Here is a 27,347-nt window from a genome sequence, read left to right as displayed (position 1 = left end):
AAATACTTTTCAGAGGGCAAATTCCTGCCTAAATTCTACATTAAAATTTGTTCCATTATATTCTAGATTCGAGAGGTGGTGAATTTGGAGCTTTAATTAGCTTTAAGCTACAATCCTCAAATTATTCATGTATTAAAAAATGAAATATTTCAGTGTGTGTGGTTCAAGTATCTTGGGGTCTCGTTCATGAGTGAGGGAAGAACGGAACGGGAGATAGACAGCCGGATCGGTGCAGCGTCTCCAGTGATGCGGACTTTGTATCAATTCGTTGTGGTAAAGAAGGAGCTAAGCTGAAAGGCGAAGCTCTCAATTTACCGGTCGATCTACGTTCCTACCCTCACCTATGAACAAGATCCCGGATAGAAGCGGCCGAAATGAGTTTCCGCCGCAGGGTGTCCGGGCTCTCCCTTAGAGATAGGGTGAGAAGCTCGGGCATCCGGGAGGATCTCAGAGTAGAGTCGGTGCTCCTCCACATCGAGAGGAGCCAGATGAGGTGGCTGGGGCATCTGATTCGATTGCCTCCCGGATTGTTCCGGGCACGTCTCACCAGGAGGAGACCATGGGGACGACCCAGGACACGTTGGAGAGACTACATCCTTCGGCGTGCCTGGGAACGCCTCGGGATCCCCCCTGAAGAGATGGATGAAGTGGCTGGGGAGAGGGAAGTCTGGGCGTCCCTGCTAAAGCTACTGCCCCAGCGACCCGACCTCGAATAAGTGATGGAAAATGGATGGATGGTGTTAGCTACTAACGGTTACGGGAGTCCTTGTGTGTGTACTAATAACCACAATAATCAGAAAATCGTAATAAGAGTTCGTTCACAGAATTATGGAGTTCTTTTTCAAGGAATCATTCACGTTCACCGACGGACTACGCGTTGTTGTTGTCACGTATTGTAAACCAGGAAAGGTGCAGAGTTAAAAACAAACAAAAAAACACTTTAGGTAAGTTATCACCTACCTGGTGTGCGACACTGCATATTTTGGTATTAATCCGATTCCAATTAAATACAGAGCCAGTATCGCCAATATCGATATCGATACCTTTCAAAAATTAAAATAGATGCATCATCAAATTGCTAATGTCAATTAATGTTCATGACCTTTAAGTATTTTGGTGGTTTTTCATTTTTTTATTATTTCATGTTTAAAACCCAGAAAGAATTAGAAATAGAACATACTTATTATCATAACTTTTTTCCAGAAGCAATAGAACAGTAATAAACCATCTTAAATAAACAAAGTGATCACTGAAAATACTGTTCAAATACGCTTTTATTTAATTTTTGTATAGGAGTATCCCTTCTGTGCACTACTTTTGTTTTTGAAAAAGAAAAGAAAACAACTGGTGGCCTTTTGTAGAAAAATAAGCCACCCAGTATCCGATAGGTCCCCAATCCGGGGACCAAATATTAAATTGATTTTTGGAACTGGGAGATTGAATAGGCGCTTGCTCCGTCCACTCCACGCATCGACCTGGTATTGCAGTACCTCCAGGAACGATGCACCCCCATAACTTGGTCAAAATAAATATCAATTGAGCCATCAGTCCAATGACTTGAACTATATTTAATGCAGTGAACAGAAGGTAAACAATTGACTCTCAACTCGGGGGTCTGTCGGTTATTCTGACCTTCAGTATTGTACGGAGACGTATTAAGTTTGGACATGGAGCATAGGAGAAAAGTGACATGGAATGTTAATTCCTTGTTCTCTGTAAACAAATACACAGAGCAGCCCAGTCTGGCTGGTGGACGTCAAGGCAGGCAATATGACTAGCGGTACAGCAAACCCATTCGAAACTGCATTTAAAAATATAATATACTGTACATGTTTTCAGAGGCTATTTTTAAACGCAAATAATGTATTATTCTCAACTTAATGCAGCCCTATGGGGAGCACAAGCCAGTGCAAACTGTAGGCCGGTCACAAGCCCGGATAAATGCAGAGGGTTGCGTCAGGAAGGGCATCTGGCTTAAAACTTTGCCAAAAAAATATGAGCGTTCATCCAAAGAATTCCATACCGGATCGGTCGTGGCCCGGTTTAAAAACGTCCGCCACCGGTGCCGTCAACCTGCAGGGCGCCGTTGGAAATTCAGCTACTGTGGGTCAAAGTCGAAGAAGAAGAAGAGGTGGAAAGCGGGTTCTTTGGCAGAAAGAGAAGAGGAAAGCACAGAGCCTAGAACTGAATGTGGGGACTTTGAATGTTGGGACTATGACAGGAAAATCTCGGGAGCTGTTGACATGATGATTAGGAGAAAGGTTGATATATTGTGTGTGCAGGAGACCAGGTGGAAAGGCAGTAAGGCTAGAAGTTTAGGGGCAGGGTTTAAATTATTTTACCATGGTGTACATGGGAAGAGAAATGGAGTCGGGGTGGTTTTAAAAGAAGAGTTGGCTCAGAATGTCTTGGAGGTGAAAGAGTATCAGATCGAGTGATGAGGCTGAAACTTGAAATTGAGGGTGTTATGTATAATGTGATTAGTGGCTATGCCCCACAGGTAGGATGTGACCGAGAGGTGAAGGAGAAATTCTGGAAGGAGCTAGACGAAGTAGTTCTGAGCATCCCAGACAGAGAGAGAGTCGTGATTGGTGCAGATTGCAATGGACATGTTGGTGAAGGAAATAGGGGTGATGAAGAAGTGATGGGTAAGTACGGCATCCAGGAAAGGAACTTGGAGGGACAGATGGTGGTAGACTTTGCCAAAAAGGATGCAAATGGCTGTAGTGAACACTTTTTTCCAGAAGAGGCACGAACATAGGGCGACCTACAAGAGCGGAGGAAGAAGCACGCAGGTGCATTACATCTTGTGCAGACGATGTAATCTGAAGGAGGTTACCGACTGTAAGGTTGTGGTAGGGGAGAGTGTGGCTAGACAGCATAGGATGGTGGTGTGTAAGATGACTCTGGTGGTGGGGAGGAAGATTAGGAAGACAAAGGCAGAGCAGAGAACCATGTGGTGGAAGCTGAGACAGGATGAGTGTTGTGCAGCTTTTCGGGAAGAGGTGAGACAGGCTATCGGTGGACTGGAGGAGCTTCCAGAAGACTGGACCACTGCAGCCATGGTGATCAGAGAGGAAGGCAGGAGAGTACTTGGTGTATCTTCTGGCAGGAAAGGAGAGAAGGAGACTTGGTGGTGGAACCTCACACTACAGGAAATCATACAAGGAAAAAGGTTAGCTAAGAAAAAGTGGGACACTGAGAGGACCGAGGAGAGGCGAAAGGAATACATTGAGATGCGACACAGGGCAAAGGTAGAGGTGGCAAAGGCCAAACAAGAGGCATATGATGACATGTATGGCAGGTTGGACACTAAAGAAGGAGAAAAGGATCTATACAGGCTGGCCAGACGGAGGGATAGAGATGGGAAGGATGTGCAGCAGGTTAGGGTGATTAAGGATAGAGATGGAAATATGTTGACTGGTGCCAGCAGTGTGCTAGCTAGATGGAAATAATACTTTGAGGAGTTGATGAATGAGGAAAATGAGAGAGAAGGGAGAGTAGAAGAGGCAAGTGTGGTAGACTAGGAAGTGGCAATGATTAGTAAGCGGGAAGTTCGAAAGGCAGTTGGTCCTGATGACATTCCTGTGGAGATATGGAAGCATCTAGGAGAGGTGGCTGTGGAGTTTTTGACCAGCTTGTTCAATAGAATTCTAGCACGTGAGAAGATGCCTGAGGAATGGAGGAAAAGTGTGCCCATTTTTAAGAACAAGGGTGATGTGCAGAGCTGTGGGAACTATAGAGGAATAAAGTTGATGAGCCACACCATGAAGTTATGGGAAAGAGTAGTGGAGGCTAGACTCAGGACAGAAGTGAGTATTTGTGAGCAACAGTATGGTTTCATGCCGAGAAAGAGTACCACAGATGTATTATTTGCCTTGAGGATGTTGATGGAAAAGTACAGAGAAGGTCAGAAGGAGCTACGTTGTGCCTTTGTAGATCTCGAGAAAGCCTATGACAGAGTACCCAGAGAGGAACTGTGGTACTGCATGCGGAAGTCTGGAGTGGCAGAGAAGTATGTTAGAATAATACAGGACATGTACGAGGGCAGCAGAACAGCGGTGAGGTGTGCTGTAGGTGTGACGGACGAATTTAAGGTGGGACTGCATGAGGGATCAGCCCTGAGCCCCTTCCTGTTTGCAGTGGTGATGGATAGGCTGACAGATGAGGTTAGACTGGAATGCCCGTGGACCGTGATGTTTGCAGATGACATTGTGATCTGCAGTGAAAGCAGGGAGCAGGTGAAGGAACAGTTAGAAAGATGGAGGCATGCACTGGAAAGCAGAGGAATGAAGATTAGCCGAAGTAAGACAGAATATATGTGCATGAATGAGAGGGGTGGAGGGGGAAGAGTGAGGCTACAGGGAGAAGAGATAGCAAGGGTGGAGGACTTGAAATACTTGGGGTCAACCAGATTAGAGACAGTGGCACTGAAGAGACAACAGGAAGTCGAGCTGGAGGTGGCAGAAATGAAGATGTTGAGGTTCGCTCTTGGAGTGACCAGGTTGGATAAAATTAGAAATGAGCTCATCAGAGGGACAGCCGAGCTTCGATGTTTCGGAGACAGTTAGAGAGAGCAGACTTGGATGGTTTGGACACGACCAAAAGAGAAATAGTGAGTATATTTGTAGAAAGAGGATGAGGATGGAGCTGCCAGGCAAGAGAGCTAGAGGAAGACCAAAGAGAAGGTTGATGGATGTCATGAGGGAAGACATGATGGCAGTTGGTGTTCGAGAGGAGGATGCAGGAGATAGGCTTACATGGAAAAGAATGACGCGCTGTGGCGACCCCAAACGGGACAAGCCCAAAGGAAAAGAAGAAGAAGAAGAATTTATTATTCTCAATTTATATGAAAGTGGGTCGCGACTTTACAACATGAGGAACATGCGGGTGACAGTTGACAACCACTGTTAAGACCACGCTCGCCTGCTTGAGTATTCTCCAAGGTTGTCATGTGCAATAGGTCACAGTAGGTGGCAGTAGCGTTTTGAGACGCACATCAAACTGTTGTACCCGAAAATGTTCTCAGTGTGTGACATTCGACTAGACGAATGCATTATTTTCATCAAGTCGTCTAATTATGTTTACATTTTTTAGATTTTCTTTAATTAGATAAATCATGGCAGCACGGTGGTGCGAATGTGAGTGTGAATGGTTGTTTGTTTGTATGTGCCCTGCGATTGGCTGGCAACCAGTTCAGGGTGTACCCCGAATGGGTGGTTTATATGTTTCTGGGTGTGAATGACCCCACTTACAAGTTATGTTATCGTGTCTCGATGCCGCTGTGCATTATGGGTATCTATTTACTGTCTTCAATTTAACTGTCTTTCCTGATTGCACAATGTCAGACTACAGCCATCAAATCTTGCCGTATCTCGGGCAGACAGTGGCAACACTACACGACATCTATTCCGATACCACCGCATCCCGTCTTTTATGATGACTTTATCTTGTCACATCAAACACCATCGGAGAGGTGGAAACAGAGAACGTGTCTCACCGGTCAACGCGACCGCATCAACCTGGTAACCCAAGTATTGTGTTGGTTGTTTTTCATCACATGTAACACTTGAATCAACCAGGCACTCATGATTCAATGGATCACTGACACCTATCAAAACAATTGACATGTTTTCTTAGTCTGATTTTGGGCACAGTACGGAGGCATATTGAGTTCCCACATGGAGCACAGTAGAAAGTGACACAAAATGTCGCTTCATTGTTCTCTAGCCGCTAGTTTACGCTGTAAACAAATACAGTGCAGCCCCGCCTGCCTGGTGGACGTCATGGCAAGCAGTATGACTTTGGCGGTACAGCAAACTCATTTGAAACAGCATTTAAAAATATAATAGACTGTTCATGTTTTCAGAGGCTGCTTTTAAATAGGCTTTACATGATCAGGATTTCTGGGACCAATCACCAATCAGCAAGTTTAAAAAAAAAACGATAACCGATCACCGATCCGATTACAAGATGGAGCAATGTTTCTATTTACACGACTTGTTCATTTATTGTATATACTTGTGTACTATATATTGTATTCATCCATCCATCCATTTTCAGTACAGCTTATCCTCACAAGAATCATCCCACCTCAAATGATTCTGTCGCATTTTAGACAAAAGTTAAAACACCAATGACCTCTAGGGGGCATTCAAGGATTGGCCACTAAGCATAAGTTTAGGTCAAATCAACATTACACACCGACGACGTGTTTTTTTACCGACAAGATTGAAAAACTTGATTGGCCGTCAGATAGTTACAGTACTGCGCAACAAGACACGTGACAAGGCTAAAAATAAACTAGCTTTTGGATTCATACGCGACGAAGACGCAGAGTTAAATGTCTTGTGCGGAGCCGATCGATGACGTCATTGATCGGATCGGCGACTTATGACATGAAAGCCGGTCAGCATAAAATGCTAATTATCGGCCGATAACGATAACACCGATCAGATCGGCGTAAAATCTACTTTTAAACAAAATAATTGATTCTTTTCAATTTATATGAAAGTGGGTCGTGACTTTGCAACATTAGCCACGTGCAAGCTGAATGTACTACTGAACTGAATGTACTGTTAGCCACGAGTGATTTGTTCGTTGAACTTGTCCTGTGCTGCCACGATTGACTCAGGTGGAATTTCACTGCGAACTAGTACGATGAGTGATTTGTTGGCGCAAGGAACGACATATTATGCAGTGAACGTACATCCATCCATCCATTTTCTGAGCTGCTTCTCCTCACTCGGGTCGCGGGCGTGCTGGAGCCAATCCCAGTTATCATCGGGCAGGAGGCGGGGTACACCCTGAACTGGTTGCCAGCCAATCGCAGGGCTCATACAAACAAACAACCATTCGCACTCACATTCACACCTACGGGCAATTTAGAGTCTCCAATTAATGCATGTTTTTTGGATGTGGGAGGAAACCGGAGTGCCACGCAGGCACGGGGAGAACATGCAAACTGTACACAGGCGGGGCCGGGGAACTGATTGAACTCAGAACTGTGTGGCTGACGCTCTAACCAGTCGGCCATCGTGCCGCTGAACGTACTCGTGAGTGATTGTAATCGTTCTTCCTTACGGGACAGCTTTCACGACCATCCGTTTCTCCAAGCTAACGGCTAATGTTGGGTCAGTCAAGCACATGAAAACAAGCACACATATTTAAAATAAATGTACATTCATAATAAATGTACACATGCATACAGACATATTCCCCAGTGTCTCTAATGCAATTATTAAAGCCTTTTAATTAATAATAACACAACTGCAATTAAGCTTACACAGCGCTTCTCAAACCACTCAGACACTTTACAGTAATCAGATGAATGTATTATTATACAGGTTGATGTATCCAGACATTAAATTTGACTTTTCACAACAAGAGAAAGCTCCACTTTCACAGAACATCAAAAAATTGAGATAGACTCTTGTTGTTCCTCTCCACAGAAATCTTTAGTAAAAGATTTATTCGATTTAAAAAGAAACAAGAGTGAACTGCTTTGGTCTCAGCGAAGCGGACGATGTCATTGTCCGCCATGCCATTTTAACAGACAGTCTTATATTCAAACAATTGGACTTTTTTTTTTTTTTTTAACACAAATGAAAAAATCCACCGACATTTGACATACTCCAATATTCTCATCCTGTCACGCAAAAAGACAATGTAAACGTGTATATGCATGAGGATGGAGCTGCCAGGCAAGAGAGCAAGAGGAAGACCAAACAGAAGGATGATGGATGTCGTGAGGGAAGACATGAGGGCAGTTGGTGTTCGAGAGGAGGATGCAGAAGATAGGTTTACATGGAAAAGGATGACGCACTGTGGCGACCCCGAAAGGGACAAGCCCAAAGGAAAAGAATAAGAAAAGAAGAATTCGGGTTTAAAAGAGACAAATGAGTGGCCTAAATTTAAAAAAATCTAATGGAAACAAACATCTAGTCGAATGTAACATATTGATAAGACTTCTGGTTACAACAGTTGGAGGAGGCCTACTGAGGCCTGTTGTGCATGACAACCTTGCCGATTTTTTCATCTCCATGTTTTGGATGCAGGTTCAAGAAGCATTATTAGTGATTCTCAACTGTTGTCACCCGCATGTTGCTGATGTTGCGAAGTCACAACCCACTTTCGTCTAAGTTGAAAACAAATTATTTTGTTTAAAACCAGCCTCTGAAAACATGCACAGTATATTACCTTTTTTTAATGCCGTTTCAAATGTGTTTGCTGTACCGCCAAAGTCACTTTGCTTGCCATGACGTCCACCAGCCAGGCTGGGGTGCACTGTATAGTGGAGTCTAACTCTGGCAAGCGGATTCAACATTTAAAAGCTAAATTTTATTCATACGGAATCAAGATGATAGATATCAATAACGTCTGTGTGATTAGCTGTAATTACATTTTGAAATCCCAATTTCTATGCAGGTATCAAAAATCAGAACCATCCTTCAGTTTTACTCGTATTATTAAACAAAGTTTTGAATATAATGTTGGGACAATATCATTAATTTAAACTCGAACGACCACTCTACAACGATGTCTTTCGTACTACATCCCACTAGATGTCAGTAGCGCCCTATTGACTTTTCCTTATTTCACATGAAAACTAAATCCATGAGAAAAAAACTGTATGGGAAATGAATGGATGGATGATGTATCTCTAATTTAATGTAGCTAATTTGCAACATTGGGGTGCTATTGGTTAATCAGAATCTCAGAATCAGAATCATCTTTATTTGCCAAGTATGTCCAAAACACACAAGGAATTTGTCTCCGGTCGTTGGAGCCGCTCTAGTACAACAGACAGTCAATTTACAGAACACTTTGGAGACAAAGACATTGACAAAAACCAATTGTGCAAAAAGATGCAGAGTCCTCTCGCACTTAGAGCAGTTCGAATGACTAATATTGCAATAGTCCGGTGCAATGACCATTGTGCAAGGGGCGCTGAGACTTCAAGGAGTGTATGCGGTTTAAAGTGACGAGTCGTGCGATAATCTGGGACAATGTTGGTTGTGAAAATGTTACAGATACTCCTCAATCAGTGTGCAAATGGAGCAGATGCTACTCTGGCATGAGTGGCCAGTATATGCAAATAGTGCAGCATGGTGAGACAACTACAGTGAGTGCACGAGTAATACATAATTGGCCCCACAGAAATGTGACAACGAACTCAAGTCAAAAAATTGCCAGCTTGTTGTAATGGAATTATAGGTTAGGTGTTTAAGAAGTTGATCGCAAGAGGGAAGAAGCTGTTGGAATGTCTACTAGTTCTAGTTTGCATTGATCGGTAGCGCCTACCTGAGGGAAGGAGCTGGAAGAGCTGGTGACCGGGGTGCGGAGGGTCCGAGAGGATTTTGCACGCCCTTGTCTTAGTTCTGGCAGCGTGCAAGTCCTCAAGGGTGGGTAAGGGGGTGCCGACAATCCTTTTAGCAGTTTTGATTGTCCGTTGCAGTCGGAGTTTGTCCTCTTTTGTAGCAGCACCAAACCAGACTGTGATGGAAGAACACAGGACTGATTCCATGACCGCTGTGTAGAACTGTCTCAGCAGCTCCGGTGGCAGGCCGTGCTTTCTCAGAAGCCGCAGGAAGTACATCCTCTGCTGGGCCTTTTTGAGGACAGAGTTGATGTTGGTCGCCCACTTCAGGTCCTGAGAGATTGTAATTCCCAGGAACTTGAAGGTCTCGATGGTTGACACAAGGCAGCTGGACAACGTGAGGGGCAGCTGTGGCGAAGGATGCCTCCTGAAGTCCACGATCATCTCTACAGTCTTGAGCGTGTTCAGCTCCAGGTTGTGTCGGCCGCACCACAGCTCCAGCCGCTCCACTTCCTTTCGAAATGCTGACTCGTCACCGTCCTTGATGAGGCCGATGACAGTGGTGTCATCTGCAAACTTCAGGAGTTTGACAGTCGGGTTCGCTGAGGTGCAGTCGTTCGTGGAGAGAGAGAAGAGCAGCGGAGAGAGGACACAACCTTGGGGCGCCCCAGTGCTGATGCTGTGTGTGGATGAGGTGGCCTCCCCCAGCCTGACCTGCTGTGTCCTGCCCGTCAGAAAGCTGTAAATCCACTGTCAGATGGCAGGTGAGACGCTGAGCTGGAGAAGCTTGGATGAAAGGAGTTCAGGGATGATAGTGTTGAACGCTGAGCTGAAGTCCACGAACAGGATCCTCGCGTAGGTCCCTGCACTGTCGAGGTGTTCTAGGATGAAGTGCAGTCCCATGTTGACTGCATCATCCGCAGACCTGTTTGCTTGGTAGGCAAACTGCAGGGGGTCCAGCAGGGGACCTGTGACACTCTTGAGGTGGTCCAGCACGAGACGTTCAAAGGACTTCATGACCACAGATGTCAAAGCGACAGGCCTGTAGTCATTCAGACCCGAGATTGCAGGTTTCTTGGGGACTGGAATGATGGTGGAGCGTTCTGATTCAAACAGTTTGATTCAAACAGTACTGTTGATGTGATCCATATGAAACAATAATGAGATTACAAATGCAATTGCCTTCTTATTTCTCATTGAACAAAGTTTTATCAAAATCCCTGAATAATGTCCTTCATTGAAATTATTTCCGTTGGGTGTCTGATATGTTCGACTCCTATATGGCAAGTCCTTTTAACATGTCACATTACGTATTACAGCTATCTGTAATTCAGTTTTACCTACTCAAAACGAACATTTGAGATATCCGCAACCACATTCTTCCTATCCACAATTGTCATTTCAAATTTCTTCAATGTAATGTCACCTTAAGGAAAAAAGATGTAACTTTTACCATTCGTGCGTATAAGGTTTGTCAGATATCTACAATTACTGTAGATATCGCTAACTGGATTATTAGATTTTCCACTATTCCATTGCAGATATCCACAATTCACCAGTAGATATTGACGGCTTAATAGTAGATAAATGTAATAACAAACTCCATACACATCAATTGCAAAAGTGATATCATTTGTCCTTGGCAAAATGATATTGCAGATATCTGTGTTCTACTTTATGGATGTATGTATGTATGTATGTCCACACTAAAAAAAGCTGGGTCAAACTTGTAACTCAACTGTTGATTTGGTGTAGTTGGGTCAGAGGTTTGGTCAATTTGAACCAACATTGGATTAAAAAAAAAACTCGAGCACATTATTAATCCATCTGTTGTATAAGAGATTCCCTGCCCACAACACAAAAAAATGCATCGATTTCACAACCCAGCCATTGGTATTAGCTGATGGTTCTGAGATTGGTCAACTACATTGGGTTGCAGGTACACCACCATTGATTTGAGAAACCCGCCTTCTTCAAGTCGCCATTTTTGTTTGATTGCACTTATTTCATTCAGTTGCGACTTGGAGCCACCTGCTGACTGCTTCCTATATGGTGAAGTGGAACAGTAAGTACAAGAGTCTAGTTACTCATGCCTCCATTAATATAAGACATTTATTATTTGAAGAAAAGTTCAATGTGAATGGGTGGCAACCAATTCGGGGTGTACCCCACCTCTTGCCCAAAGTCATCTGGGGTGGGCTTAAGTACACCCGCGACCCTAGTGAGGAAATGCGGTACAAAAAATGGATGGATGGTTGTTTTAGGCCACTTTTTGTTTCATATTTGACCAATCCCAACTCCCGGACTTTTTTTGGGCATACTTGAAAAATAAAGATGGTTCTGATTCTGATTCTGATTCTGAAAAGAAAGGCCTCATAGCTCAGTGGCTAGAGCACTGGTTTAGTAAACCAGGGGTCGTGAGTTCAATTCTCACTGTGGCCTGAAGTCTAGTTTAGTAGGTGTTATACATGATGCAAGCCAAGGTAGGAAACCAATTTCCTGAGTAGTCATTTTGAGCGTGTCAAAAGCCATGACGTACTCTGTCATCCCTTGCAAACCTACCATGAGCACTATGGTTAACAAGCTGATCACAGACATTTCCAAGCTTTGCTCTTCATTTTGTAAAATTAGGTGATAGCTCATGAGCTAAAATGCTAACAGAAGGTATCATATCTCATCTGTCTTCATTAGTGCTGTGTTGGCTTGTTCACCGAAAGGATTACGAAAGACCAAAGAATGAGGCCTCATGCCTCAGTGGTACGAGCCATGGTCTACAAAGCCAGTGGTTGGGTTAACCAAGAAAATATCCTGGAAAAAGTGATGGGAGTTGTCCTTAGAATACCTCAAAAACCTGCAGGTCAATGTTTTGTCTCATCCATTCAAAGCAATGTTCTTGGATTTTCAGGATTGTTGTCCTTGGATTACCAACATCACACTCCATTGCTCTTATCCTGCCATTTACTAAGACAAAACTCAAGGCCTCATAGCTCAGCCGTTAGAGCACTGGTCTTGTAAACCAGGGGTTGTGAGTTCAATTCTCACTGGGGCCTGTTGGCAATCTAAGCATCTGCTATCGTTTATGTGAAACAGGATAACTCCACCCAACTGCTACACTCTGCAGTTGTCATTGGAAAAGCAACCTTCTCCTCAGTCAATGCTTGCAATCTGTGTACCATAAATTTCCATTTTGGTCCTACTGAAGGTAAACAATGCATGAACAAGAGTAACTGTGTTCCCCATCCATCCATCCATTTTCTGAGCCGCTTCTCCTCACTAGGGTCGTGGGCGTGCTGCAGCCTATCCCAGCTGTCATCGGGCAGGAGGCGGGGTACACCCTAAACTGGTTGCCAGCCAATCGCAGGGCACATACAAACAAACAACCATTCGCACTCACAGTCATGCCTACGGGCAATTTAGAGTCTCCTATTCATGTATGTTTTTGGGATGTGGGAGGAAACCGGAGTGCCCGGAGAAAACCCACGCAGGCACGGGTAGAACATGCAAACTCCACACAAGCGGGGCCGGGGATTGAACCCGGGTCCTCAGAACTGTGAGGCTGACGCTCTAACCAGTCGGCCAGCGTGCCGCCACTGTGTTCCCCCAAACTGACAAATATAAAGTGCTTTTTAAACACACACCTTCACCAAGTACTCCGGTTTCCTCCCACATCTCAAAAACATGCAGGGTAGGTTAATTGAAGATTCCAAATTGCCCGTAGCAGGTTTAAATGTGTGTTGGTATGACAATTCAATTCCTTTTTCTAAACAAGCCGACAATGCAAATGCCCTGTGGTTGTTAGTTCGTTAACCAAAATGGTAACTCTAACATGAAAAGAAAGACCTCATCGCTCAGTGGCTAGAGCACTGGTCTACTAAACCAGGGGTCGTGAGTTCAATTCTCACTGAGGCCTGAAGTCTAATTTCGTAGTTGTTATACATGACGCGAGCCAATGTAGGAAACCAGCTTCCTGAATTGTCATTTTGAGCGTATCAAAAGCCATGATGTACTCTGTCATCCCTTGCTAACCTACCGTTAGCACTATGGTTAACAAGCTGATCACAGACATTTCAAAGCTTTGCTCTTCATTTTGTAAAATTAGGTGATAGCTCATGAGCTAAAATGCTAACAGAAGGTCTCTTATCTCAGGGGCGAGAGCACTGGTTTTGTAAACCAGAGGTCGTGATTTCAATTCTCACTCTGGCCTACCACCCAAATACAGATTCAATGTTTATGCTAACCATTCTTGAGTTGTGGTTTCTTTGTATTCTAATGGATATTTATTGAGAATTACAATCGTTCAGTCGAATAGAGCAAAGTTTTTAAAGGGCAATTTCAGAAACAAAAAAAGGAGACCGTGAAAAGGTAGCAAAAGAATATAGGAAAAGAAGACAACAAAAGATGAAACTCTAGTTGTTAACAAGATGAGGAAAGTAATCGAGTACAATTACGCAGAATCGAGTGTTGTATGGGTCAGTTGTGCTACATCCTGTGAGGGAAGGATACAAAGAGATAGCACAGGACTGGACAGGACAGGGACAGGAGTGGAAGCCGGCAGGACAGGGGGTTGTGGACCCGGCTGTACAACTGAAGTGTGGTGGGAGTGGCTTTGTAAATTATAAACATCTACAGGACCAGAGTGTAATGAGGGGCTACCCAAGAAATTCACAGATTCTATGCTTATGCTAACCGTTCTTGAGTTGGTAGTATACGTTCTGTGGACATTGTTGCTGAACATACTAAGGTATCATTTTGTAGCCCTTATATCAGTCCCCCTATGCTCAGTCAACCCTGCATTAGGAAGTTTTCTCAAGAACAAATAACCATATACTGCAACTATCATGCACTATTTGCAAGCACTCCAACCCATATCCTCAGCCCTGGTCTTGTAAACCAGGGGTCATGATTTCAACTCTCACTGGGGCCAGATGACAAGTTATATGGTTTATGGGCTGTGATGCGGATGTTGCTATTGGTACTTCAATGTATCAGTAATCTTCTGTCTTCGTTAGTGCTGTGTTGGCAATCCTGTGGATTGTCGTCAACCTTCAGATCCCAGTTGAGGAGAACGAAGACCAGTCCCGTAAAGGGTCTTACTTGCCATGGCCACGGTCTCTTAACTGGAAGTCGGCTCCACAACTGGAATCCTCGGGTGTGTTGACATCCGGCTCGAAGGACCAATTTAATGTTGGATCTATCTCACCCAACACCTATAAAAATAGACACAAAAGGAATGAAGACGCTGGTTTCTTTTGCTCATGAGGAGGGCGTATGGGAGATTGTTCAGATTACAGCCTCTCATCAGGCTCTCAACAATCTCTCCCGGCGCTCCTGTATTTATTTGAAATAGGGAGGTTTCTGAGTTACAAGACATAACATACTAAGCTTACAAGACACAACACACTAAGGGGAGGGTTTCAAGGTGAAGACATGAGACCAACACCAGCCACGTCCCCGGCCACGTCCTTGGTCAAGGCGCCCTTCTATCGGATGATTCCTGCTGAGTCATCTTCTTGAAGGCGAGACATCTTCCTTTCTCAAAATCTTCCATCATACTAATGCAAGCTAAGCAAATAAATGATAACTTCTACAATATAGTTAACATTTCCCTCCTGTTTATCATGTATTTGCACAAATTCTAATATCATTTTACAGTCACTTCATTTCGATTTTTAACTGTAGAATAATTTTTCATGAAACAAATACATTTACACTCAGAGTAAACTTGTCATACATGAATGTTGTAGTTTAAACATCGTAATCACCTGGATCAGGAAACAAATCAGGTAAAACAACATCATCTTCATCATCATCATCATCGTCATCATTATCAACATCCAGTAAAGGATACATCTGCTCCATACGGTTCCTCCATGGGGGTAATTGCTGTGGTAATTAATCTACTGATTAAAGCCCGAATGCATGGGATACAAAAACATCCACACAATGTCAGAATGGCTGCAAAAACAGCAATTGATATCAATATTGGTGAAATTAGGGTTTTGTATTTCCCAAAAACGTCCATCCAGCTGTCCCACAAGGAGGTGTCCACACCAGAGTGTTGATTGAGGGTCCGTAGACCATCGATGGCTCTGGTGAAGCTGCCATCTGAAGCAGTAGTTTGGAATGTATGTCCAACCTTCTTCTCCAAACATACCGCAAACACCTCCCTCTCTTGCGAGGAGCAAGTCGACAGCGGTGCGGTTTTGGAACGTCATTAAAGAGGTAGCCTTGAGCTGCTCATGCACAGCTTCCAACCCACTCTGAGTCAAATTTCCTAATCTCTGTACATTGAAGTGGATATAGTTTATCCCATCAACATTTTTATTAATCATACACCACCAGCATATGAGGTACTCAAATCCTCCTGCAACTTGGTCAGCTAATTTGTATTGATTAGGAACCCCACGAGGAACACCTATGGCGTCGATGTATGTTTTATGTTGGATAATTTTGCCCCTGCCAGGACAAATCTCTTTTTTGTCTATGTTCTAGATTTGACAACAACATTGGTGCTTTTTCCATTAAATCTTGAACAGGCATAGGGTATACAGTGGTCCTAATTTCTTGCCTTTACTCATCATGTTTATACAAGTAAAATTACTCGGTGCTACTAAAGTAGAAAACATTGGTTTGTGTTTGTCTGCTTTTGTTACGGGATATATAGGATCCCATGATTTACACCTCTCAGTTGGTATCATTCAGGGTGGGAAGTCCCATATACCACATAAACAAAACCAACACCATCGTAGCCAAAGTTGCTACGTAACAACCTATCGAATCTCATAACCAACACGGGTGTGCCTTTCTGCTGAGTTCTCACTAAAAGGGTTGGTGTCTTTTTTCTTCACTGACCAGCAAGTGTTTTCAGAATCTACACATCTGCTCCCGCTCCGTTATCAGACTTTTGCTCACCTTCCCTGTTTGAGTACTCAGCTGAAATGACTCTTTTACAGTGTGTTAAATGAACCCACGTGTTTCTGCTATTTTTTAGGGCTGTAAAGTGTCGATGTATCTGTGCCACCATCCCTCCGGTTGAGACATGTGACACACCATAGCTCAATGTAGCAGCCCATTTGAATAGGGCTGCTACATTTGGACATACATCTGCAACATTTGTCAAATGTTGCAGATGCTCCTCAATCAGTGTGCAAATGGAATAATACAGTCTTGTGATAATTATGCCGGAACTATGCGCAACAAAGGCCTGGGACCCATGCAAACAACACAATCTTTTCTCGCTACATTTGCTGCTTGTTCCATCAATAGTAACCAATTGTTATTTTGTCCTGAAACTCCTGTGACAACAAGGAACCAATCATCAGTAGTTATGTTGTTAACCATTAAAATTTGTCTACCTTTCTTTGAAGTTTTCAATGGCATTTTTGGTTTAACACGGTTCCTATAACACAATACTACTTGGAAGTGGGGATCTTTCCCACCAGAATAGGCCCACAAGCTCACTATCAAACACATTGGGTGACTTGTATTTCAATATTAAACTATGGGCCGTTTTGCTTATGTTAAACTTCTTTCTTTGTTCTTTTGCTGTTCTTTTTGACCAACTGGACCAATCATAACCTGTTTCACCAATAAGGTGTTTCCATTCAAAACCTATAGTTGCATACCAGTCATATCTAAATCCCCAATTCTGCCCATTCTCTTGAGCATCATTGGTGAGAGCCGCATATGGAATTATGATTAAAGCAGCTTGATTTTGGGGGGGCACAAAATATTAAACCTTTTTGCCGCATTTGGAGGCCATGCCCACAATTTTGATCATCAGCTGTACTCCTTTTGATACGAGTTAATGATTCAAAAATTTTTTATTATTGGGTTCGTCATATTGGTCCAGTTGGTAGGTGATTTTCTATCTAAAAAATTGGTTGTATCATTGAGGGTGGGACGTCCCATGTACCACAAAAACAAAACCAACATCATAGTAGCCAAAGTTGCTATGTAACAACTTATCGAATCTCCTAATCAACGTGGGTGTGCCTTTCTGCTGAGTTCTCACTAAAAGGGTTGGTGTCTTTTTTCTTCACTGACCAGCAAGCGTTTTCAGAATCTACACATCTGCTCCCGCTCCGTTATCAGACTTTTGCTCACCTTCCCTGTTTGAGTACTCAGCTGAAATGACTCTTTTACAGTGTGTTAAATGAACCCACGTGTTTCTTTCTGCTATTTTTAGGGCTGTAAAGTGTCAATCTATCTGTGCCACCATCCCTTTTTTTTTTTTTTTTTTTTTTCCTGTGCTAATGTAAATTTCATTTTGTAGTTTTGCACTTTGTTTTTCACAATAATTACGGTCTTGTTGTGGAATACTCATATTGGCTATCAGTATAGATTGTACCATCTTTATTTTTCATTAGTTTGCATGCCTCGGTTAATGCTACTAATTCAGCAGCTTGTTCAGCCAATTCCTGTCAATCATGCTGCGTGCCTTCATCAAGTAAGGGTATTAGTGTGGCTGGATTTAAGGTTGTGAGAGCAGACACTGTATTTGGGACCTTAAGGGTGAACTGCTCTCTAGTTGGAAAATAAGCTATTGGTTTTAGCTTATCACCGTATTGTTGTGTAAGTATGGAGGTCATGCAATAGCTTTTACAATCTACCATTTGAATGAATGTTTTATCATTAAATTTGGAAGGCCTAGCGCAGCACTGGACACCAAATGTTGTTTAATGTCACAGAAGGCCTTTTCTGCCTCTGTACTCCATTAAACAGGTGATGTCATTTTAAGATTGTTTTTATACATTAATTTTGACAATGGGTCAACAATTTCTGCATAGTTTGGAATCCATGCTCTACAATAATTTGTCAGACCTAAAAATGATTATTATGTTTCTTCGTCTGTGGTTTAGGATTTTTTAAGACTTATAGCTCTCCTGTCTTCTAATATAGTCTTTCCTCCTATACTTAAATTATGGCCTAGATATTTAACTTGTCTTTTACATCATTGCAATTTATTTTTTTGTTAACTTTATGTCCCTCTTCTGTTAGATGATGCAGTAAAGTCAATGAATCCTTGCATGTCTCTCCATCTGTAGATGCCAGAAGACATGTGTGTTGTCATAACTTGTGAATAATTAGTTAGACTTTCACAGTAACCTTGCGGTAATCTAGTAAATGTATATATATATTTTTTTTTTTTCTCAAATGTGAATGCAAACCAAAATTGACTGTTATTTTCTATTGGTACTGAAAAGAATGCATTACTGCATTAATGCATTAATGTCCACTACTGTAAACACAGTAGCGTCTGGTCTTAATGAATTTAACAATGTGCGTGGGTTTGGTACGCATGCTCTGTATTACTGCAGCTCATCACATTCTTTTTTATCTTCTATTTTTGTGATAAGCTCCAAGGCTGCAGACAACAGGGCCTTTCCCACGTTTAACGGTGGCTTGTCTTTTATTTTTTATATAATTTGATTCCTGCAACGCGGCTATTTTTTGTGTATTTAACCAACCATTAAAGCCGTGTTCGGTTATCCCTGTCTCTAAATATAAAATTTTATCAGGATCCTGTTTCTTTTTTTCTTTTAAATTTAATTTAATGAACCTCCAACCTTTACACTGCAGTGTATTCCTGTTTTTTATTTTACTACTTCCTTTCCCCATTTGAAAGAATTTGGTTCAGTGTAATACTACCTAGGGTAGTCTAGAACACTGTTTTTTTTTTTTTTTTCAGTAGGACGGTGATTCAAATTTACTTTCTGTGGTAATTCTCACTTCAACTCTTTCGAGTGGAGAATTCTTGCCTTTGCATCCACAAAAGTCCACCGTTTACTTTCCCACTGTTTTGGTATGGAATGAAAAACCTAGTGGTTTCCCATTTCCCATTTACACTCTCATTCAAACAGTTTTCATTCACACTGGCTCGTCAGAGGACTCCGCCGTCCCATACGGAATTTAACTACGTCTGTCAACAGCTCATTAGAGGACTCCGCCATCCTATACGGAATTTAACTACGACGCCACGAAACTTTCCTAGTTTCTTTATTCATTAAACACGGAATTTAAGTACGTACAGGACTCCGGCATCCTCACGGAATATGTCGGACTCCGCCGTCCATTACTTGCCAGTGACTCGTATTACACAAGGTTTATTAAACACGGAATTTAAGTACGTACAGGACTCCGGCATCCTTTTTCCTAAAATTTTTTTTTAAATTTAACTCACCAGTCGTCTTCAATCCTGTGGATTGTCGTCAACCTTCAGATCCCAGTTGAGGAGAACGAAGACCAGTCCCGTAAAGGGTCTTACTTGCCGTGGCCACGGTCTCTTAACTGGAAGTCGGCTCCACAACTGGAATCCTCGGGTGTGTTGACATCCGGCTCGAAGGACCAATTTAATGTTGGATTTATCTTACCCAACATTATAAAAAATAGACACAAAAGGAATGAAGACGCTGGTTTCTTTTTCTCATGAGGAGGGCGTATGGGAGATTGTTCAGATCACAGCCTCTCAACACGCTCGAACCAATCTCTCCCGTCGCTCCTGCATTTATTTGAAAATAGGAGGGTTTTTCCCAGACATAATGTTCTAAACAATAAGACACAACACAAAACATTGGACCAACACCTGTCACGTCCCCGACCACATCCGATCACGTCCTTGGTCCAGGCGCACTTCCATCGGATGATGCTGAGTCATCGTTTTGAAGGCGAAACATCTAAAGTCGTCCATAATACTAATGCAAGCTAAGCAAATCAATGATAACTTCTAAAATATATTTAACAACAAACAATTTCAATGTCTTGCTGAGTGACCTGGTCTCATGTCGATCTCTCATTTATAGGTTTGTTGCAGTGTGTGGCGATGGAGAGTACATCATCTGTACTGCCATATCTCTGAGAATCAAGATCTTTGGCTCAGCACAGGAGTTTGCTTGGGCACATGACTCATCTGAGTCAGTGTTCACTTTTAAGTCTGTCTGGGTTGCTTTACTGCTCAATTGTTACAGTATGAGCAAATGTTCTATTCAGGCACCGACCAACTTACAGCCACAGCTCCCGTCGACCGCCTCAGCAATGGAGGCGCGGAACATGGTCCGCTCGTACTCGATGTCCCCCGCCTAGCCCGGAACATGAGCAAAGTTCTGTCGGAGGTGAGAATTGTAACTCCTTCTGACAGAGGATTCTGCCAGACGTACCCAGCAGACTATCACAATACGTTTGGGCCTGCAACGTCGGACCGACATTCCACGTACCCTAGAGCCAGCTACTGTAGCCGGGGGTCGGATCGCCAAGGTCCCTGCCTTCGGCCGCGAGCTGGGCGGTGGCCGACAAAAAATGTGATTAGGACATCGCTACAAATAATTTATCTGGAGTTTACTTCTGTTCGAGAACAAGACCTGTGTTCAGACACTGGAGGGCCATGCTCAGAATCACCGGGTCAGGGGATGGTGAGCTGCAATATCTCTTGTTCCATTCTCTTCCAACGGCTATATTAATCTTTGCTTCACACAACATCATCTCTCACTGAAGGTACGGTACGTATTTGGCACTCTAGCACATACCGCCTGGAGAGGACCCTCAACTACGGTATGGAGCGAGTGTGGTGTGCGTGCGTCCTCGGGGGCTCCAACAATGTAGCGCTGGGCTATGATGAAGGCAGCATCGTCAAAGTAAGTACAAGAACAGTGTATTTAATCATTGAAGTCACACAGCTCCTGCAAGGAAAATTTTCTTAATGTGAGTTACAGTCATACCTTGGCGTACAAGGTTCATTTGTTCCGTGACCAAGCTTATAACTAAATTTTTCACAAATTAAATTAATTGAACTGCCATTGAATCCGTTCCAGGCCCCCCCCCAAAAAAACATAATATATAAAAACATAATGAAACAATAAAAAGAGTGTGTGAAGAAATAAACTGGTTTTATAAAGTGTATTACTGTACGCACTGTAGCATTCATGTGTTGGAAGTGTGCCTTTAAGGAGCATGGCCTCGTGACTGGTGTCAGGATGGTGAATGTGGGTGGACTTAGTAGTTAGGTGACTCTGCGTGTGATCCTCTAGGTGTGAGTTGGGGCCTACAGCAGCTCCTTTTGGGTGCTCTCATTTTGTGTTTGTGTTTGGCTGTTTTTCATATTAAATGAACAGCCGAAAGTGTATCATCAATTGTGGCTCTTCTTGCCCACTTGCAAGGGCATTACTGTACCTTAAAAGCAAAAAGTTGATCAAGCATGACTTTGTAACTCAAAAAACTTTTGGGGCACTCATCAAGATAGCACTGTACCTTGTTACTATAGTGTAAGTACTCTTCAATATCGTGCAGGGGATATAAAAGCAGTCTTCACATTGCTTTCATGCATACAAAAAAACTATTGTCAATCTCAACTGTTGTTTGTTTTCTCTTCAGGTGGGCCGCGAGGAGCCGGCCATGTCAATGGACACCAGCGGGAAGATTATTTGGGCCCAGCACCGTCAAATACAGCAGGCCAACTTGATGCAAATGGGTGATGCTGAGATTAAGGATGGAGAGAGGCTCCCACTGGCGGTGAAAGACTTGGAAATGTTTTAGATACACCCTCAAACTATCCAGCATAACCCCAACGGGAGGTACGCTGAATGTGCACAAACAATTTCAATGTCTTGCTGAGTGACCTGGTCTCATGTCGATCTCTCATTTATAGGTTTGTTGCAGTGTGTGGCGATGGAGAGTACATCATCTGTACTGCCATATCTCTGAGAATCAAGATCTTTGGCTCAGCACAGGAGTTTGCTTGGGCACATGACTCATCTGAGTAAGTGTTCACTTTTAAGTCTGTCTGGGTTGCTTTACTGCTCAATTGCTACAGTATGAGCAAATGTTCTATTCAGTGCTTATGTATTTGTGTAAAATGACAGCAGCAGACAATCCCTACTGTCATATAATTGTCTTTCTTATTTACAGTATGTTTAAGCGCATATGTAATAGTTAATGCCTCTTCTTTTTTTAACAGATATGCGATTAGAGAAAGCAGAAGCGTTGTGAAAATAATGCAGAATTTCAAAGTAAAGAAATCATTCACGCCTGACTTTGGAGCAGAGGGTAATGGCAATGCTGTCGTAAAGCAAACTTGTGGTTCAACAGGTTATTGGTGGTAAAAACAACAAGCAATATGTTCTTTTTTTTGGACCCTGCAGGCATCTATGGAGGTTTCTTGCTTGGGGTGAGGTCAGTGAATGGTCTGGGATTTTATGATTGGGAGAACACCGAACTGATCCGCCGCATTGAGATCCAACCTAAACACGTAAGACTTGTCCGTTTCTCTTTCAATAGGAAACTTGACAAGGTTTTCCAAAAATGACAGTCTTAAATGCCAAGTTTGGTTGGAATGGCCACTTCAACCTAAGTACAGTAAATCAAGAATTTTGAAAGTGGGATGATGGGTTCCGGAAAAATGTAGTTTGTGTCGCAAAAAATGGACTCTTTGGGGAGTGTTTTTGTGTGATATGGCCAATAGAAAAGCTGGCCAAAAACACCTTCAAATTAGAGTGAAACAGTATGACTTTATTATTTCTCAACATATGACCTGGACCCTTTCGTTTCGTCAGCTACTTTGGGAACCCCTTCTCCGGTTGGCCAACAAGTTTTTGTTGAAAATAAGCTTGTACAGGCTGCAATTACGTCGGCAAGTCAAAGTGACTGTGACATTTCCAACGGTGTCACTTGCCCTAAAAACTGCACTTAAATAACACAAATGGATCATTATTGGTGAGAAGAACAGCGTGGGCATTAGAATAACGAATGTAATCATGTAATGTACGTGTTTTTTCATCAATGTACTTGTTATGGAGGGTTTTAGAGGTGTTTGAAGTGCTCATTCCATGTATTTTAGAAAATTCCACAAAGATGCCAACCAGTTATCACATGGCTACTTTCAGGTCTATATGTTTTTTTTATGAATGTTTAGTTAGGTGGTTTACTAGCAACACAAGCAGTCTCATTCTTACCTTTGTATACCTCCATTTTATTTTTTTTTGTCCTGTGTGCAGATCTTCTGGTCAGACTCTGACGAGTTGGTCTGCATCGCGACTGAAGAGTCTTTCTTCATCCTTCGATAAAATGGCTGATAAAGTAGTTGCCTCACAAGAGAACAACGAAGTCGTGACGGAGGACGGCATTGAGGATGCTTTTGAGGTTTGTGTGTATTTCCATTGTTACGAGCCCTTTTATTATGGTACCTCATCCTCATCGCCCTTCTACCAATATACCCACTAGCTCTCCTCTGGATGTGTTCAAACCATCGAAGTCTGCTCTCTCCAACTTTGTCTCCAAAACATCTAACCTTGGTTGTCCCACAATTTAGCGACTTCTGACCTTCTCTGTACTTTTCCATCAACATCCTCAAGGCAAATAATGCATCAGGACCAACTGCCTTTCCATTTTTCATCCCCTTGAATGCCTTTCTAACTTCCCCCTTACTAGTCATTGCCACTTCTTCATCCACCACCCTCTTCTATTCTTCCTTCTCGCTCATTTTCCTCATTCATCAACTCTTCAAAGTATTCGTTCCATCTGTCCAGCACACTACTGGCACCGGTCAACCCATTTCCATCTCTATCCTTAATCACCCTAACCTGCTACACATCCTTCCATCAAATCCCTCTGTATGGCCAACCTGTAGAAATCCTTTTCTCCTTCTTTAGTGTCCAACCTGGCATACATGTCCTCATATGCCTCTTGTTTGGCCTTTGCCACCTCTACCTTTGCCCTATGTCGCATCTCAACGTATTCGTTGCTCCTCTCCTCTGTCCTCTCAAGTGTCTCACTTCTTCTTAGCTGACCTCTTTCCTTGTACTTGATTTCCTGTACTTTGAGGTTCCACCACCAAGTTTCCTTCTCTCCTTTCCTGCCAGAACATGCACCAAGTACTCTCCTGCCTGTCTCTCTGATCACCTTGGCTGTCGTGGTCCAGTCTTCTGGAGCTCCTCCTGTCCACCGAGATCCTGTCTCAGCTCTTCCCGAAAAGCCGCGCAACATTCTTCCTTTCTCAGCTTCCACCACATGGTTCTCTACTCTGCCTTTGTCTTCTGAGTCTTCCTCCCTACCACCAGAATCATCTGGGACATTACATAATACATAACACCCTCAATTTCAAGTATCAGCCTCATCACTCGATCTGATACTCTTTTCACCTCCAAGACATTCTTAGTTAACTCTTCTTTTAAAATAATCCCTACTCCATTTCTCTTCCCGTCTACACCATGGGAAAATAACTTAAACCCTGCCCCCTAAACTTCTAGCCTTACTGCCTTACTACCTGCTCTCCTGGACACACAATAGATCAACCTTTCTCATCATGTCAACCAACTCGCAAACTTTTCCTGTCATAGTCCCAACATTCTAAGTCCCCACATTCAATTCTAGGCTCTGTGCTTTCCTCTTTTCTTTCTGCCCAAGAACTCGCTTTCCACCTCTCCTTCGTCTTCGACAGACAGTAGCTGAATTTCCACCGTCGCCCTGCAGGTTAACTGTGCTGGGGGCGGACATTGTGAACCCGGCCATGACCGAGCCGGTATGGAATTCTTTAGATGAACGCTCATATTTGTTTGGCAACTTTTTAAGCCGGATGCCCTTCCTGACGCTTGGGACCGGCCTACAGTTTGCACTGGCTTGTGTCCCCCATAGGGCTGCATTAAAAGACACCTAGTTTAATGCTAACATATCCTGTGAAACACCATAGGCTGTCATACGGAAATTTGCATTGATGTAACGTAACTATAAATCTTAAAAAAAATAAATAAAAAAAAACTCACCGGTACTACTTGAACACATGTAGCAGCAACTGAAGGAACCTGAATTTTATAATCACCTATTACTCTCGAAGTTCCATGCGTGTTCGTTTTCATGAAAGAACTACAATTATAACGATGTGTTAAAAGTCAACCAATTTATTCCTGACAGAGGAGTCTGTACATTTTACAGAGCTCTGGGTCAGCAGCTACGCTTATCCTAGCCTCAGCAGAGACAGCACAGACTGAACAAAGCTATCTGTGCGTGCCCCCGACTTATACAATGTTTCAAAAAGGAAGTATGGAATTGCTGTCATCTGATTGGTCCAACGCCCACTGACGTCCTCATTGCTCTACAGAATGATGACCATTTGCTGCTGGCTCCAGGCGCGGTCTCCACAGTCTTGCATCTCATGTCCACAGTGGCTCCCTGCAGCCATTGTCTTCTCCGACATCTCTTCTTTGTGGCCTCCACATGCACCCTGGTGGGAGCTTTCCTGCAATAAAATCCCACACCCTTATCTGATTTCCATGTTATGCTTGTCACACCCTGCAACTCTATATCACCTTCACAACACATAGATAGAGCATGCAACAATACAACAATGCTCGTAGCCATATATTCTCTCTGCTCAGTAGGAACAACTATCACTAGAGCTTAGTTGGGGACGTTCTCAGCCTCTTATGCTTGCTCTTAATTACGCTCCATCCCTTCAGTAGACCTCAGTGCTGCCTGGCACGTTGGTGCACCAGAAAACAATTATACGATGGAGTGGTGCCACCAACAGTGACCTATGACATGGGGGGGGGGGGGGGGGGGGGGGGTGTAAACTCTCACACAATGATCCCACATTACATTTGTAAGTTCATGAATTTTCTCCTGGTTCAGGTCCAGGGAGAGGTCCGGGAGATCGTGAAGACTGGACTCTGGGTTGGCGACTGCTTCATTTACACCAGCTCTCTGAACAGACTCAGCTACTTTGTAGGGGGAGAGATTGTCACTCTTGCTCACTTGGACAGGTCAGATATTTATGATTGCATTCAAATCACCTTAAACTTCTTTTCAAGTCAGTTCCGGTTGTATGTATAGTAATAGCAGAACACAGAAATGCGCCATCATTTAAGATGTTCCCTCTCTGTCCAGAACCTTGTATTTACTGGGCTACATAGCCAAACATGACCATCTCTACCTGGGAAACAGGGACCTCAACATCGTCAGCTACTCCCAGCTGGTCTCAGTCCTCAAGTACCAGACTGCTGTCATGAGGAGGGACTTTGGTGTGGCCGACAAGGAGCTTCCCACAATTGCAAAAGCGCAACGGACAAGAGTGGCCCACTTCCTGGAAAAACAGGTCAGTGCATTATTAGCCTGTCATTACATTTCATTTCATTGATTCCTAGTTGTTTGACCGATTGATGGCTTCCTCTGTGCTTATATTTATTTTTGTCTTCCGGCTCTCCAGGGTTTCAAGCAGCAGGCATTCGCGCTGTCGACAGACCCTGAGCATAGGTTTGAGCTGGCCTTGCAGCTGGGAGACTTGAAAATTGCCTACCAGCTGGCTGTAGAAGCAGATGTAACTTGAGTCCTTTTTTAAGAAGACAGTGGTGCCTTGAGTTCAATTAGTTTAGTGACCATGCTCGTAACTTCACATAATATTTCATCTCTTCAGTCATCTTTCCACAAATTCATGAAAATCCCATTAATCCATCCCAATCTCTCTCTCTCAAAAAAAAATTGTCATTAAAATCATTTTTGACAGTTTTTGCTTCAATTTAATGGACATTCTGCCGCTTCTGGTGTTTGCACCACGGCCACCTGGGAGCAGTATAATTCAGACATATGGATATACTGTACATGGAGACACTCAAAACCGCAGTAATATGAGTCATGCTTTGCAGAGGATGAAGAATATATGCCTGTGAGTATTCTTATATTATCCGTCTATATCTATTGCTCCACCATATTGTTTCCAAATATTGTACATTGTTTGCATTAAGCTAAAGTGACTTATCTGAAGCCAAGCTGTGGTTATTTTAAATATACAACCCCAATTCCAATGAAGTTGGGACGTTGTTTTAAACATAAATAAAAACAGAATACAATGATTTGAAAATCATGTTCAACCTATATTTAATTGAATACACTACAAAGATATTTAATGTTCAAACTGATAAACTTTATTTTTTTTTAGCAAATAATCATAATTATGGCTGCAACACGTTCCAAAAAAGCTGGGACAGGGTCATGTTTACCACTGTGTTACATCACCTTTTCTTTTAACAACATTAAATAAACATTTGGG

General features: G+C 43.0%; 3 non-coding genes and 3 pseudogenes across 3 annotated transcripts; 5 read left to right on the top strand and 1 right to left on the bottom strand.

Moving 5' to 3' along the window:
* Positions 1-1,297: 1,297 nt before the first annotated feature.
* LOC133474001 (U2 spliceosomal RNA) lies at positions 1,298-1,512 on the top strand (annotated as a pseudogene).
* Positions 1,513-7,391: 5,879 nt separating this feature from the next.
* LOC133474002 (U5 spliceosomal RNA) lies at positions 7,392-7,498 on the bottom strand (annotated as a pseudogene).
* A 4,190-nt stretch (positions 7,499-11,688) lies between these two features.
* Positions 11,689-11,761, top strand: trnat-agu (transfer RNA threonine (anticodon AGU)). Its single transcript has one exon. It is a non-coding gene; the product is annotated as a tRNA-Thr (tRNA).
* A 535-nt stretch (positions 11,762-12,296) lies between these two features.
* Positions 12,297-12,369, top strand: trnat-ugu (transfer RNA threonine (anticodon UGU)). The gene has a single exon. It is a non-coding gene; the product is annotated as a tRNA-Thr (tRNA).
* A 787-nt stretch (positions 12,370-13,156) lies between these two features.
* On the top strand, positions 13,157-13,229 carry trnas-acu (transfer RNA serine (anticodon ACU)). Its single transcript has one exon. It is a non-coding gene; the product is annotated as a tRNA-Ser (tRNA).
* Positions 13,230-19,536: 6,307 nt separating this feature from the next.
* Positions 19,537-26,639, top strand: LOC133473999 (coatomer subunit beta'-like; annotated as a pseudogene).
* The last annotated feature ends 708 nt before the right edge of the window (positions 26,640-27,347 follow it).

This window comes from Phyllopteryx taeniolatus, unplaced genomic scaffold (genome assembly GCF_024500385.1).
Source record: "Phyllopteryx taeniolatus isolate TA_2022b unplaced genomic scaffold, UOR_Ptae_1.2 contig_80, whole genome shotgun sequence".
Taxonomy (NCBI): domain Eukaryota; kingdom Metazoa; phylum Chordata; class Actinopteri; order Syngnathiformes; family Syngnathidae; genus Phyllopteryx; species Phyllopteryx taeniolatus.
Note: the sequence above shows the minus strand (reverse complement) of the source record. Positions and strands in the feature narration are given on the sequence as shown.